The following is a 15,637-nucleotide window of genomic DNA, read 5'->3' as shown; positions in this document are numbered from 1 at the left end:
GATGCACCAGAGTCTTCATTCACTACAGAATACTTTCTCACTTGTAGACCTACCAAAAACAGCACGTTTTCAGAGTCATAACAATATTCTCTTCAAAACAATAGAATGGGAAAGACTAGAGATCTCTTCAAGAAAATTATATGAAGGGAACATTTCATACAAAGATGGGCACAATAGATGACAGAAACAGTATGGACCTAACAGAAGCAGAAGACATTATGAAGAGGTAGTGAGAATACAAAGAAGAACTGTACAAAAAAGATCTTAATGACCTGGAAGACCACGACGGTGTGGTCACTCACCTGGAGCCAGATGTTCTGGAATGTGAAGTCAAGTCGGCCTTAGGAAGCACGACTACAAACAAAGCTTGTGGAGGTGATGGAATTCCAGCTGAGCTATTTCAAATCCTAAAAGATGATGTTGTAAAAGTGTTATATTCTATATGTTAGCAAATTTAGAAAACTCAGCAGTTTCCACAGGACTGGAAAATGTCAGTTTTCATTCCAATCCCAAGGAAGGGCAATTCCAAAGAATGTTCAAACTATCAGAGAATTGCTTTCCTTTCACATGCTAGCAAGGTAATGCTCAAAATCCTTCCACCTAGGCTTCAACAGTACATGAACCGAGAACTTTCATATGTACAAGATAAATGTAGAAAAGACAGAGGAAACAGAGATCAAATTGATAACAATCATTGGATGATCAAAAAAGCAAGAGAGTTTCAGAAAAAACATCTACTGCTTTATTGACTATGCCAAACCTTTTGACAGTGTGGATCACAATAACCTGTAGAAAACTTAGAGATGGGAGTACAAGACCACCTTACCTGCTTCCTGAGAAACCTGTATTCAGGTCAAGAAGGAACAGCTAGAACCAGACATGGAAGAACAGACTCGTTTCAAATTGGGAAAGGAGTATATCAAGACTGTATACTGTTACTCTGATTATTTAACTTATTTGCAGAGTACATAATGTGAAATGTCAGACTGGATGAAGGTCAAACTGGAATTAAGATTGTTGGAAGAAATATCAGCAACTTCAGATATGCAGATGGCACTGCTAGAATGGCAGAAAGCAAAGAGGAACTAAAGAACCTCTTGATAAAGGTGAAAAAGGAGAGTGAAAAAGCTGGCTTAAAACTCAACATTCATAAAAAGAAGATCATGACATCTGGTCTTATCATTTCATGGCAAATAGATGGGAAAACAATGGAAACAGTGACAGACTTCATTTTCTTGGGCTCCAAAATCACTGCAAATGGTAACTGCAGAATGGAATTAAAATACACTTGCTCCTTGGAATAAAACTATGACAAACCTAGACAGCATATTAAAAGCAGAGAGACATCACTTTACCAACAAAGATCCATCTAGTCAAAGCTATGGTTTTTCCAGTAATCATGTATGGATGTGAGAGTTGGAAAATAAAAAATAATGAGTGCTGAAGAATTGATGCTTTCAAATCGTGGTGCTGGAGAAGACTCTTAGAGTCCCTTGGATAGCAGGGAGATCACCAGTCAATCCTGAAAGAAATCAACCTGAATATTCATTGGAAGGACTGATGCTGAAACTGAAGCTCCAGTAATTTGGCCACCTGATACAAAAAGCAGGAAAAGACTGATAATGGGAAGGACTGAGGACAGGAAGAGAAGGGGGCAACAGAGGATGAGATGGTTGGATGGAATTATTGACTCAGTGGACATGAGGTTTGAACAAAGTCTGGGAGAGAGTGAAGGACAGGGAAGCCTGGCATGCTGCAGTCAATGGGGTTGCAAAATGTTGGACATGACTGAGCTACTGAATAACTATATTCTAGAACAACTATATTCTAAAGGGTGCTAAATGCTCTCTCAAAACCCAGAGGCCCACCAAGCGCTGTGATTAGGAAATGTGAGGTGTAATAAATGTTTACTCACCTTTGAAAAATGTTCAGATATTCTCCAGTTGCCTTGAACCCCTAATAGATTCCCTTATATGGCAGGCTCCTGTTATAATCTTCAACAGGTTTTCTTTCAACCTCTGGCATTCTGGAGTCTTCCTAGGGCATATAGAACACTTGTTAGTTCCATATCACTGAGTTCAGTTAGCATGATACTTCATTACAGTAGACCAGTGTGATGTACTGCAGAATAGCAAGAGGATCAGTCTTCTGCAGAATGTATCATGAACATGAGCATGAGCATTAATACAGCCCTGGGGCAATCAGTGAATGTATACCACTGCCCCTACTGTGTGATGACAAACTGCTTTTGCTTCTTCTTATTGTCAAAAATCAAGGAGAATGCAATTTCCAAACCAATTCCTGTGTGACAAGTGTATGGTATTGCATCAGTAAAAAATATCACATCACATAGTAGTTGCAGTTGGGGCTACATCCTGGGTAAATCTAACATAGTCTGTCCACGAGTGAGTGAAGTCACTCAGTCGTGTCCGACTCTTTGCGACCCCGTGGACTGTAGCCCACCAGGCTCCTCCATCCATGGGATTCTCCAGGCAAGAACACTGGAGTGGGTTGCCATTTCTTTCTCCAGGGGATCTTCCCGACCCAGGGATCGAACCCGAGTCTCCCACGTTGCAGGCAGACACTTTAACCTCTGAGCCACCAGGGAAGCCCAGTCTGTCCATAGTCATCTACAAATCAGGATCATTTTTTTCTATTGACTCTTTTTTTTTTCAGTAGCTCAGTAGGCGCATTGAATGGGGATATTACATGAACCAGTATCCCTGCATTGTTTCAGTATTTGATGGTGGTGCTTATCATTGTAATTCCTCCTTCAATATAACATTGTTTTTTATATATCCTCCAAGATACAGGAGGGTTTTTCCTTGGCTTTTTTAAAACTACAATGGCTTGTACTCCACAGAGCATAAATCCATGTGAGGATTCTTCCAGGTTAGTATGCCACACTTAATTATCCACTTGCGGACCATAGACATAACTGCAGGGTAGTTGTGTGGTCATGTTGGAATCGTTGAACTGTGAGACAGTCAGACAGACCTGAGCTCCCAACCCTCCACTCATGGTGTTTCAGTTCCTCTATCATCAATCTTAGTTTATATCCTTATCTAATAGTCCTTAAAATATCTGTCATTCTTCTTGCCCAAAATATAGTTTTCCTAGTATTAAGCAAGTCCTTTCTAGAAAAGATATTGGGAATATTTACCTAACTTACTTGCAGAGATTTTACACAGTCCATTCTCAAAGAGATCTAGACTTCCCTTCAATCAATGGCTTCTAGGTCTGTGAATGACTTAAGTCTAGAATTTTTGTGAGGAATCCCAATACTCCATTATGATGGTTGATGTAAGACACCAGTTCACAAGATCTCATTTTATTTAGTTCAGTTATTATATAATTCACATAACATACTATTCTGCTCATCATCTAACTTTCCTCAAGGATACCAAGATTTATTTGCTATCATCACAGATACCTGTGTATCAAGACACCCTGATTTCAACTCTAGCAATATTACTTATTAGAGTAGTTAAATCTATCTGCCTCTGATTATTAAACACTCTCACTTATATTCTTCCTCTCCAGCATCCTATTATTTCTATGTGTTCTGGAAAGCGCAGGTTCATGGCAACATTTCCCACTGTCCTTCAAACCCTATATGGATAGGGAACATCACATTTCTTAAGGATGTTGGTTCCTTTTTCACACCCTGCCAGTACATTATTCCACATAGCTTCGATGAAGGAAATGGTCTCTGGGAATACTTTAAGAAAGCAGTTTATTAGTGCATTCTTAAGTTGCACATCCAAGTGTATTCTAAACTTTGCCACTTTCTTGAATATTTTTTCCTCCTGCATAATTTGGCAGGGAAGTTCTGAAGTTCTTACCTCATTTTCTCTAGGCTATCATTGTGTCCAAGTTTTGAAGAATTATCTCCGCAGATTACGAGGACTGACTCTACTTCTTGACAGAATATTGACTTGCAATTTACGAGTGAGTGCTTCGAATTCAGTAAATTCTCATTTATTATATTGTTTCCTTTGGTGTGCTGCCCAGTTCTCCACTCAGGATTGAGGTATGATTTTTCCAGCTTCAGCAGTCTTGGTTGATGCCTCGCAGCTGCATCTGCTTCTGAGAACTGCCCACGGCCACAGGGAGTTACCTCAAACAAATTCCTCTCCCTCGAGGGGTCAGCCCACATCAAATGAGTGGTCTGTGAAGAAATTCAAAGGTCTTTTCCCTTGATTCAACTCCAGACAACTCTGATGGTCACTCAACTCCAGAGCCACATGTGGCACTTCTTTAAGGGCAACACAGCAGTTAGCTTCTGTTTACCCAACCCTGCTCTCTTCACCCTTTACAAGTGATGCTTCCAAGACTAGTCCTGAAAAAATCTCTTGCATGCAAATCTCCATCTCAGAGCTTGTTTTTCAGGGAAGTCAATCTAAGATGCCTGTCAAGCCTTATATTCTTTCACCCTGCTCTAATACTTTAAACACCCACTACACAATTATCCCCCAGTTCCTACTCTATACCCATAAATGAGGTCCTACAATTCCAATTTTTAATTAAATAACTTTCTTCAGGGGGAAATACTGAAATTTTATGCTTTGTAATAAGCCTAGAAAGAATAAATGATGCTGGGACAGCTCCTGAGGAGCACAAGCAATACTGGGGGGAGGCATTTGCCTCTGTGAGGTGCATGGGCTTCAAGCTGGAAAAAAACACTCTTCTGTCACAGGAAAGGAACTGTTTCTGCAGTTTAAGGGAATACAGAGTTTAAGATACTCAGTTCAGTCCACACAAATGGCCCCAATCCAATTCTCAAAATTTTGCTCTTTTCAACCAAAGTCCTGAACTAAATAGATGAGATCTCTCAAGGCAACATATTCAGTCTCTTTGTAGCTCTGTCACACTTAAAATTAAATCTGGGGCTGACTTTCTGCAGAGTGCCCTGGACTCAGAGATATTAAGAGTCTGCATAAATGAAGCCATGGCGGCCCTCTGGGTTTCACAGAGTGCCTCAAGTTGGCAACTGGCTGTTCTAAGCCTATCACTTTCTCTTTCAAAGCTTCCAATATCATTAACAAAAGCCAGCCCAGTCCACAGTCCCTGTAATTATCATTGTCCCCATATCATATAAGCAATACAGCCACTGCATAGCATCCTAAAGTCTTATCTTCCACCTGCACCTTATCCCAATTAACCACAAGGGAAAGCCTTAGTAATCGTGATGTCACGGCATTCCTGAGCTAATCACCAGTTCCTCTTGGCACTAGCAATGGGATTCTTATTGCTGTGAGAATGGTCAGTAATGCAGTTTTCAATTTATTTCCCTAAGGGTCCACTTTCTGGGGTCATTTCTGATACCAACTGTTTTAGACTAAGTTTATTAGAAACAGAGCCTGAAACAAAGGCTTACGTGTTAGGATTGTATTCAAGAGTACTATCTTAGGGAGCAAGGGTGAGGGCAAAGGGAAGTAAGACAGAGAAACAGGGAAAGCTGATAACTGGTGCAATCCAAGCTGACCACTACATGCTATTCTGTGATAGAATGCTTGATCTTATGGAAGTACCTCCCAAGAAGACTTATCGGTGACTGCTTCTCAGGACAGGCTACGCATGGCAGAGTACTGGAGAAGAATTTATTGTCTTCTTTCAGCTATTTCCTGTTGGTCAAAGATTCACCTTCAAGGTTATAATCTCTTCCCATTTCCAAGCTGCTTAGGTGTAGGCACCAAATGATCCCATGGTATCTTTTGCCTCAGTGTCAACAACGACTTTGGGCAAAGGATAAAAGTTCTGCATATGTTCCATGAAGAAAGGAATGATGTTGCTGTAGTCATCTGAATTTGGTCAGAATTCACAGAAAGGAGATCTCTGTGGCTATGGCCCAGGAAGCCAAAGGCCTCTGGAATAGGTGAAGCAAAGAAGCTATGAAAGGAAACTTAAATGGCATCTGATAAAACTACTTACTAGCTTTGTGACCTTTTAAAATTTACTTTGTCCCTTTGACTCAGTTGCTTCCTCTATAGCATGGAGCTAATAATTGTATAACATTAACTGGTTGCTCTATGAATTATAAGATATCTTATTTGTAAACATTTTTCACAGTTCTTGGACCAAACAGCAGTGTATTAATTGTTATTTCTATCTTCATGTAGGAAACTTTTTGTAATCTAAATAAAAACTTGAAATATTCTAGTTATTATTCAACCTTTTCAATAAGCACCAAATATATAGAGTATCAGAAAAAATGATTTTAGAGGTATCTGGGTTTTTTTATGTCATGAAGATGTGAGAGAAATATTGGTAAAATATTGATCCTGAATATGGTTTCCTATTTTAATTTAAAAGTAGAAATAACTAACTTACAATATAACCAATACGAAAGAAGTTTTCTTCTCCTACCAGAGAAAGACATAGCCACAGTTTTTTATAGATGCAATTTAGACTAGAACTGATTGCAAACTAGTATCCATCCTTAGAGACTCTCAAGATTAAGACACCTATTCATATGCACATTATAGTGCAGATAGATGGTTTTGCCTTTTGGTGTGTAGCATGTCTTATTTCTCTTATAAGCAACACAATTTACTTGTAAGAAACACTGTCCTATAACTAGATTAAGTCATTTTGGAAAGATAACCATGTTCTTAGACCAAGGTTGGGATGTTGATGCTAGTCTGGCCAATCCATGTATTCAATTTTTTATGGTGATTGATTGAGGAAGGGTCACACAACCTGAGTCAGTTCAGTAAGTATCAATCTAAAAATCTGTTAGAAACATTATTTATCAGGCTTATTAAGAATACAGATATGAGCCTGAAGATCTTGTGCATACCTTTTCTCTATGTTGGAAATTTCTCTCTGAATTATGCTAACAAAGGGAATGCAGGGTCCTATTTTTGTCCAAAGTGGGGGGAAAAAAAACAACAGGGTGGGTGGTGAATTTTGATGGCAATTTTTGAGGCCTGGGTTCTAACCAAACTTAAAGCTTTTATTATTCTTAGATCATGCGGATATCGCTATTAATACTATTAATACCACTGGTACTACTCTGAGTTAGTCTTCTGTTACAATCAGATGTGTATCAGTTCATTTTTTGTATATTTTGCTTCATTAGTTTTAATAAATGTACTATAGTAAAAGAAGATATTAATAGTAAGGGGCATTGAATGTGGGGTATATAGAACTCTTTGTACTATCTTTGCAACTTTTCTATAAACCTAAAACTAATATCATATATAATAAAAATCTGCTTCTCTGTACCACACTGCACAAGGTAAATAGATCCTCTTGCTAATAAATCTGTGCCTGAGAAGCTCAAGGACATCACATCTCTAATATTCACACTTGGGAAACTTCTGCTCCCTGAATATGTAGATAGAAAATCTTTAGAAAAGAAGTCCATATGGTCAGTTTTGAGCGAAAACTTTTCAATGAAGAGGATGAAAAAGATAGTTTTCAATCAACCATTCGGATTTATGACTGGAAAACAGTGGTCAGCATTATACCTTTTTTTCCTAGTCATTCTAATGTCTGTTCTATTTGCACTGTAAGATACTAAAACTAGAAGTAGATTCCTTATTTTTACTTTCTCTATCAATCTTGTTTCAATCAAGATATACAAATATAAATCTGGAGAAAATCATAATTCAAAAACATACGTGCACCCCAGTGTTCACTGCAGAACTATCTATAGTAGCCAAGATAGAGAAGCAATTTAAACAACCATCAGCAGATGAATGGATAACGAAGATGTGGTGTATATATACAATGGAATACTACTGAGCTATAAAAAATAATGAAATATGTCATTTGCAGCAACATAGAAGAAGCTAGAGATTATTATACTAAGTGAAGTAAGTCAGATAAAGCCAAATATCATATGATGTCACTTGTATGAATAATCTTTAAAAAAAAGGACAAATTAAATTATATGTAAAACAGAAACAGACCCATGGATATAAAAAACAAACGTATGGTTACCAAAGCGTAAACTGCAGACCAGGGGAGAATAAATTAGGAGTTTGGAATTAGCAGATACAAACTACTCATAGATAAACAACAAGGTCCTACTGATAGCATAGGAAAAGATAGTAAACTGATATTCTAAATAATGTTATTTTCTTTTGTAAGCTTGCTTCATTATTACTCTGTTTCAACCTTTTTTTTCTTTTTTTCCCTAGTAAAGAAAGACCCACAAGATATAAGAATGTTGAATGGCCTCCAGTCACTGTTATAGGTTTGTTTGTTTTTGTTTAAGCCAAAAACTTTTGAAATAGTTAGACTCTGGCAGACTAGATAAATTCTCAAAAATTCACATTTTCTTAAAAAATCATTAATTGGTGAGCTTTCGCAGTGTAAGACATACTTTTCACCCAAGTGCTCGTGCAAATATACCTCTCTTCCCAATTCATCATCCTCTTCAAAAATATCATACACATGCTCTAAAAGCTGACTGCACAGGCCCTGAATTACATCAGCTCAAGGCTTCAATCATTCTTCTGATTTTTTCAGAACTTGGCAGGATGGCTGAATATAGTTCTTTAAAATGGAGTTCCTCTGCCTCTTCTGCAACTTTCCCATGAAATATCACCATATCTCAATATTTTTGATGAAGTTTAGATTCTGACACTGAATCTGGTATTGGGAGATATTCACAGCTCTCTTTAAAGCCCAGATTTAAGGTCTGAGTCATCATTTGTACCAGTCGCTCATTTCCTTTGTATGACCACTCGTCTGAGACCAGCAGGGCCAGAGGAACCACAAGAGGACGGTCACCCCGGTCCTGCTCCATGCTTGTCTTCCGACTGCAGCATTACTCGGGAAAGGAAGCTCACATACTGTCTCTCTGAGGAGCTTTCCTCACTGAAGGGCCTGAGGGCAGGATTTTGCCTTGCAACTGCTTTAGTTACCTTCCCTCTCTTGCTGATAATGGTTGGTCCTTTGATGATGTTGTCTCACTGCTCCTGGAACTACTCACAGATCCAGTGACCACTCTACTTTGGCTTTCAGCATCTTTTTGTGTTGATATGACATCCAATTTTCCAACAGTGGGAAGAGAAGGCAACAGATGAGGAGGGTCTCTTGGAACTGTCTTTTCCCCATTGTGCTCAATAGGTTCTCTTTCCTTCTGTAGCTACTGTCAAGACAGAGAAGGTTCAGACCTAGAGCTGTATGGCTGTAAACCTGGGTGGATTCTATCCTGTTTTCCTATAACGCATTCACCAGCAACTTGATTCTAGTCCTTTGGTAAATCTTGGTGTTTGTTTAGGGGCTGCAGAGGCTTCACTGGCTCATTCATTACTCCAGTGACATACTCAGAGGACCATGTGGAAATTCAGGTTTCAGGATGAACACTGGATTTAGTGTTATTATTCAGACTCTCCTTCACTTGAGAAATATTACATTTATCTTCTAGCTTATTAGAGGCATCTGAGTGTCTTGGTTGATTCTCTTGAACTAGCTTTCATCCATTGAGTTTCACCTTTCTTCAAGAAAGATGTTAATATTCACCCTAAAATCACAGCTAGTGATTCTGCAGTACTGCTTATGTTTGGTTTGTAGTCATGGTCTTTCAGACTTGTGGGTGTCTTCAAGGGGCCAATGGCCATGGGTTCCTCTTGGGACAAACATTTGTCTTCACCCATTACATATGTCTTGGAGCTCTCAGAAGAGTGTGATTGAGAGTGAACTACTTCATTACTTAATTCAATCTTTCCAGAAAGCACTGTAGCTACAGGTTTTAATTTAGAGTCACCATTTTTTAATGTTATTTTGGGGGTTTTTGCCTTTGTGGCCTCCAAAAACAAAGATATTTGATGCTTTATGTAAAGCTATCTCTGGAATGCTCCTCACAGAAGGTCTTTCTTCAGGCTTTTTGCTCAGCATGGTTCTTATCAATTCTATCAACTCTGGGCTATAATCTTTCAACATCGGTGGCAGCTCTTTCAATAATCCAATAAACCAAAGAATTCATGTCTTTTGCCTTGAAAGCATGCTTCCAGGATTGCCATTTCATAAACACAGCATCTCATAGCCCAAATATCAGACTTCTAGTTTTAGGGTTTGTTTAAGAACAATTCAGGGCTCATGTATGTGCCAATAAGTGTTCCAGCCATGACACAGAGGTTCTCAAGCACTCAGGAAATCCCTAATTCACCCTCTTTGATGATGTTTTGCTCTTGTTAGGAAGACATTTTGAGCTTGCAGAGTTCAATGAAGGAAGTATTTTTCATGTAAATACTGCAGGGCCATGAGAATCTGAACAAACCACTCTACCATCAAAGTGATAGTGAAAGTGTCTGTCACTCAATCATGTCCAACTCTTTGTGACCCCATGGACTGTAGCCCACCAGGCTCCTCTGTCCATGGGATTCTCCAGGCAAGAATACTGGAGTGGGTTGCCATTCCCTTCTCCAGGGAATCTTTCTGACCCAGGGATCAAAGCTGGGTCTACTGCATTGCAGGTGGATTCTTTACCTTCTGAGCCACCAGGGAAGCCCATCACCAAACTCTCAGGCAGACGCTTCCCCTTCTGCTCTTAGAATTTTCAGTACCAAGCACTTCCTTTGCAGAAGCCCATGATGATGTTCAACAGATGCTCCCCTCCCTCCCACGGCTCTTTGTAGGTGATAGCACTGGGTCCTTCAGCTGAGACAAGAGCTGAGCTTTCTGTTCAGCCACTTGATGCTCTCAGCTGAGGCATTTTGGAGCTTCAGCTTTTTGATGACATACTGCCATTCCCTCTGATTTCTCACGTCACCTCCCCATGCTGATCCCACCCACAGTCAGGGCACTGAGATGCCAGAGACTATATGGTATTAGCGGTGGCTGAGGAGGCCTGGCCTGGGTTCCAGGCCAGAGGCCTGACCCACTGCATCATTGCTACTATTGGCTATCTTACATGCTTTATGAGGAAAAATCTGTTGTAAGACATTTGTTTGGTTACTGTTTACTGAGTCTTAAACTAACATGCTATCTAGAACTATTTCTTTTTTAAGATACTCATGAGCTTCAATACAGGGACAGAACATACTGGATTGGAAGTTTTATATTATACTATAGTGATAAAAGCAACAGGAGGAATAAATGACATATATCCAGTGATACTACTTTTTACTGTTAAAAACATTAAGTAGTAGTTGATAAATTATTTTTTATAAAAACAAAACTTTAGGCTATCGGCTTAAAACCAGGCATTTCTGTGAGAGATAACATTGTCTTTCCAATTTCCCATTGAACATATTATTGTCTGGACTTGAGTGCTTAGATGACAGAGTTTGATGTAGTAGATTTCCAAGGAAGACGAGTGGGAGAAATAAATGGAAATCCCACCACTTCCAATTTCACTGAAATTTAGGAGAGAATGGTAGACAAGCAAGGAGACTGAAGAAATATATATAAGAATAGCCACCTACTCTGATTTTCCAGCCCTGGAATTGCAAAGCACATAAGGGTTGGAGCAGCAAGGTTCAGTATGGTGTGAGGTCAACTCTATATGCGGAATTTCTCAGCCACCCATGTGGGAGGTGGAGAGCAGCCTCCTGAAGAGAGTATCTCTGAGCTAGCTTTGGAGGGCTTGGTGTAGCTGGGAGGTTGTCAGGCAAAGAGAAGGTCTAACCTATACTTCCAAATGCCTCTCTGTTCCTGCATGTCACTGGCATGTGTGTGTGTGCTCTTGGCTCACACAGAGTTGTGTCTGACTCTTTGCAACCCTTGGAATGTAGTCTGCAAGGCTCCTCTGTCCACGGGATTATCCAGACGAGAATATTGGAGTTGGTTTCCATGCACTCCTCCAGGTGATCTTTCCAAGCCAGGGATTGAACCTGTGTCTCTTGTGTCTTTTGCATTGCAGGAGGATTCTTCATCAACTGCCCCACCTGAGGAGAGCATACAGAAGATCAAAAGGCAACATGACCTCCTGTGGTTGAGGGTAAAGGGATACCTAAGTAGGTGCTGCCATCAGATTGTGGCCAAGATGAGAGAAGCAGCAGAAATTCAAAAGGTCAATTCAACTGGGAGGGTTCCTAGACACTAGGAAATAAGACAGAATAAGAAATCATCTGCAGCAGAAATCAGCAGCCATTGCCAACTCAATCAAGCAAAACAACGGCTTAGATAAGTAATACATTAGCATAACAACCAGGGCATATATAAATTAGCAGAGGAAGACCCTTTTCCCAGTGTTACAAGATCTTGCCATACACTATGATTCTACTGTTCTGCACCCAGATGACATCTTAGAGAATATAAGAGAACAATGATGAATTTGCATCATCCAAGAAGACACATTTTGCAATGTAAAAAAAAAAAAAAAAAAAAAAATTAATGATTGGATTGTACTGAGATTAGCAAAGAAAAGTAAGCTTTACCTTCTTTTCCTGCTACCTAGCCATTGGAGGGTAGTAAGAAAGATAAGGAAGTTACAGAAAAAACCTATATATGGAAACTTTACTTCCTTCACACATTCCTTCAGTATGACGTGCATCCTTCTGCAACTCTGCAAAACAATTGCTTTTTGACTTCTCAGTTTCAGGCCATTTTATCTTCAGTTCATTTAAACTTCTCTCCATCCCATTTTGTATTCAATTTCTAGATGCAAACTCCAAATTCTGATGGAATTTTTGAGCGGTCCTAAACTTTCCTCATGTTGTTATGTTGCAGATGACCTGAAACAGCCTCCAATAGTCATTGTCTGAGATTCTGTCACTATAGCTGCTATATCATACTAGTTCTATCATGCTTGAGCTGAATCTTAGTTTTAGAAATTTGCTTTCTGACAAAATTTCCTCAAAATTATTCTTGCAACTTTACTTTTTCTTTTTTTTTCCCATCAATTTTCTGCTATATTTCTAATCCTGGACTCGAACCACATTCAATACTGTGATGTGTGTCCCATTGCTTGATCTCCTTTAAGTCAACTTTTGGTCTTTATAAAACTGACATTCCTGAGACTCGTGTGTGTGTATGTGTGTGTGTGTGTGGGTGTGATCATTCTAAAATATTTCCCTGCATCCAAAAAGGCACAGATGGAAGATACATAAAATTAACTGGAAAAGTGAGTATCAATTACTAGGAAACACATACGGAGCCAACAACACAGATTTACATGCAGGGGTCAATTAATTAATGATTAAGGACACTCACAAGGTCTGAAAATAGCCACATCTTCTGGTTTCCCTTAGGTCAGAAGCTATCATCCCCACCTCCTTGCTGTCATAGCATCTTAATTCCACCTAAACCATACACTTGCTTCATTCTTCTCCCATTACTGCTAGTGATTTGTCTTCCTTCTCAGTATTCTTATGTTTTATTCATCATTCTCCAGCATATTTTCTAGTGTACTGCTCTGCAAGATATTGATACTAAACACTGTTGACTCAAATCATAACTCATTTTATTCTTAATGTGAGAAAAGAGGTGTATGCTAATTCTACCTCCAATATACACATGCACTGTAGGCAATATCTTTTTTTTTAAGTTTTATTAAGTTTTTTTAAAAAGACAACATTACCTGTGTGAATAGGAGAAAGGGCAAAGCAAAAATATATGTACAAGGGGTCTACTCAGATAGGAAAAGAGGAGAGAGAGATCTGTTTTCATTTCCTGAAGTTCAGGCTGAGTCAAGTCTGTGACTATATAGCCTCTTGTGAGAGGCACCAGGTGGGCAATAGAGGATCCCTGGATGTCTAACATCAGGTACTTTAGCACATCTTTGAAATGAAAAGTAAGGCAGACTTAAAACTTTTACTTTTATGGGAAAGAGGTAGCGAACAAACACTTATCGTGAGGCTTCAACGTGCCATGTCTGTGAAGGGCAGGCCACTTATATATATTTTTTTCCTTAGGGAGACATAACTGTCCCTATACCAACTGAAATATCAATATATTTTACTGAAATAACCAGTCAAGTAGCTACTTGAGAATTTATTTATTTCCATCATGGCAGTGGTTTTGCAATAGTGTCTAAGGTGTTTGATTTACAGCCCTGAACTCAACTGATTCTAAATATTTTCCAGTAATTTATCCTTGTGGTCCATATCTCACTCCAGTTCTCCTCAATGTTCAAATTAAGAGTCTCCAATTGCCCTTTCTCTCAAATATGTATTTTTTTTAAAGGTCTTCCTCTTTCTATTTTCTAATTGATGTTGGTAATCTACTGTGTCTCTGAAATAGCTTTTTCCATTGTAGAGATCTCTTTACAAACTAAACCTCTTCTCAGCATTTCTCCCTTTATCTCCTTGAAAGCCAATTTAACCAAATAGCAATGCTAATTAAAGCTTCTAAGATAGATAATCTGTACACATTTTACAAGGAAGCATACAGCATCAGGTATTATGACTCCAGGTGTAGGGCATTTCATTCTGCGGCAAGTTGGTGTCCTTTTAAAAGCTTCCAAGGCACCAGGCACTGTACAGCAAGCTGGGACGGCTCCTAAAGACACAAACGCAGCCATGCGGGAGTTCACAGCCTGCAAAGAGACTAAACTCTGAGTACAGATGACAAGTGCTGGAGGAATAACCCCTATGGGGGTGCAGTGGGTGCTGTATTGGGCCACTCGGAAACTCCTTCGGGTCTGTGATCCCCATCATCCCTGCTCCTGGGCTGCTACAGTTCTGATCTATCCTTCTCCAGGAATTATCTTCAGCCAAAAGAGGTCTGTTCTGCCCAAGATTATGCTTCTTCCTCAGGGAAAACCTTTATTGAATACTGTTCTGTGATCTGCTCACTCAGTTAGATTGGCTAAGGGTTCTTTTCATCTGTACCACATTTCAACCTCTCCTCTTAACAATACTGCTTCCTCCATCTCTGACATGCAGCTCTGCTGAAAGCCGCCCCAATAAGCCTCGTACAGAAAGATATCCATCCTAGAGTCACAAGGAATCCAGTTTAAAATGTGGTTGAATCAGGGAAAGTCTACAAGTAATTCTGAGGGTAGTCCAAACAAATACAAATGACAAGACCTGGTATTGTGTTTAGGGGATAATTACAGCAAGGATACAAAGTGTGTTTGCGTATAATGGATGAATTAAAGCTTGGGTAAAGTGGGAAGTAGTGTGGGGAGTGGCTGGCACTGAGCATCAAGGTGTGGGAAAATACTGGTGATGAAGAGCCTCTGAAGCCTTGCTAAGCAGTGAGCAGAAGCTTTAAGTCAGAGAAGTGACAAGAACTTATTTCTCTATGGAGATAACTGTAACAACCACGTGGAGAAAGGACTGAAGGTGGAAGGATCTGATACTGCAAAAAACAAAAACTGAAAGAAGGGTCATAATATAATGGCCATCTTAATATAAAGATATCTAGAGGGACATCTGTAGGATTAAAGACTTCTCAGGTAAAAAGAATTAAGAGAGGGTTGGCGCCAAAATAACTTTAGGAATCCCGGGTTGTGATATTGGAGGGACCGTTGACGAAGGTGATAAATACAAAAAGAGGTAGAATGAATTGTACTATATCCTTCTATAATTATCTCTATAAACCTCAGCACCCAATGTTAAAAATATGAGAAGAATAAAATTCACGGAATCACCAAATGAAATAAAAAATTTTATATGAGTATCTTAGAGCAAAGTCTGGCACAGTGAACACTACCTTTATTAGTTTGATAATTGGGTAGCTCTTCACTCTTTTGATTTAGGGATGGACAAATATACCATATAATGTGATTATC

The 15,637-nt window shown here is 39.2% G+C and overlaps 1 pseudogene; it reads right to left on the bottom strand.

Moving 5' to 3' along the window:
* Positions 1-8,273: 8,273 nt before the first annotated feature.
* On the bottom strand, positions 8,274-10,697 carry LOC136148696 (serine/threonine-protein kinase Nek4-like; annotated as a pseudogene).
* Between the last annotated feature and the right edge of the window lie 4,940 nt (positions 10,698-15,637).

This window comes from Muntiacus reevesi, chromosome 17 (genome assembly GCF_963930625.1).
Source record: "Muntiacus reevesi chromosome 17, mMunRee1.1, whole genome shotgun sequence".
In the NCBI taxonomy this organism is placed as follows: Eukaryota; Metazoa; Chordata; class Mammalia; order Artiodactyla; family Cervidae; genus Muntiacus; species Muntiacus reevesi.
The sequence above is the reverse complement of the archived record's forward strand: the minus strand, read 5'-3'. Positions and strand labels throughout refer to the sequence as shown.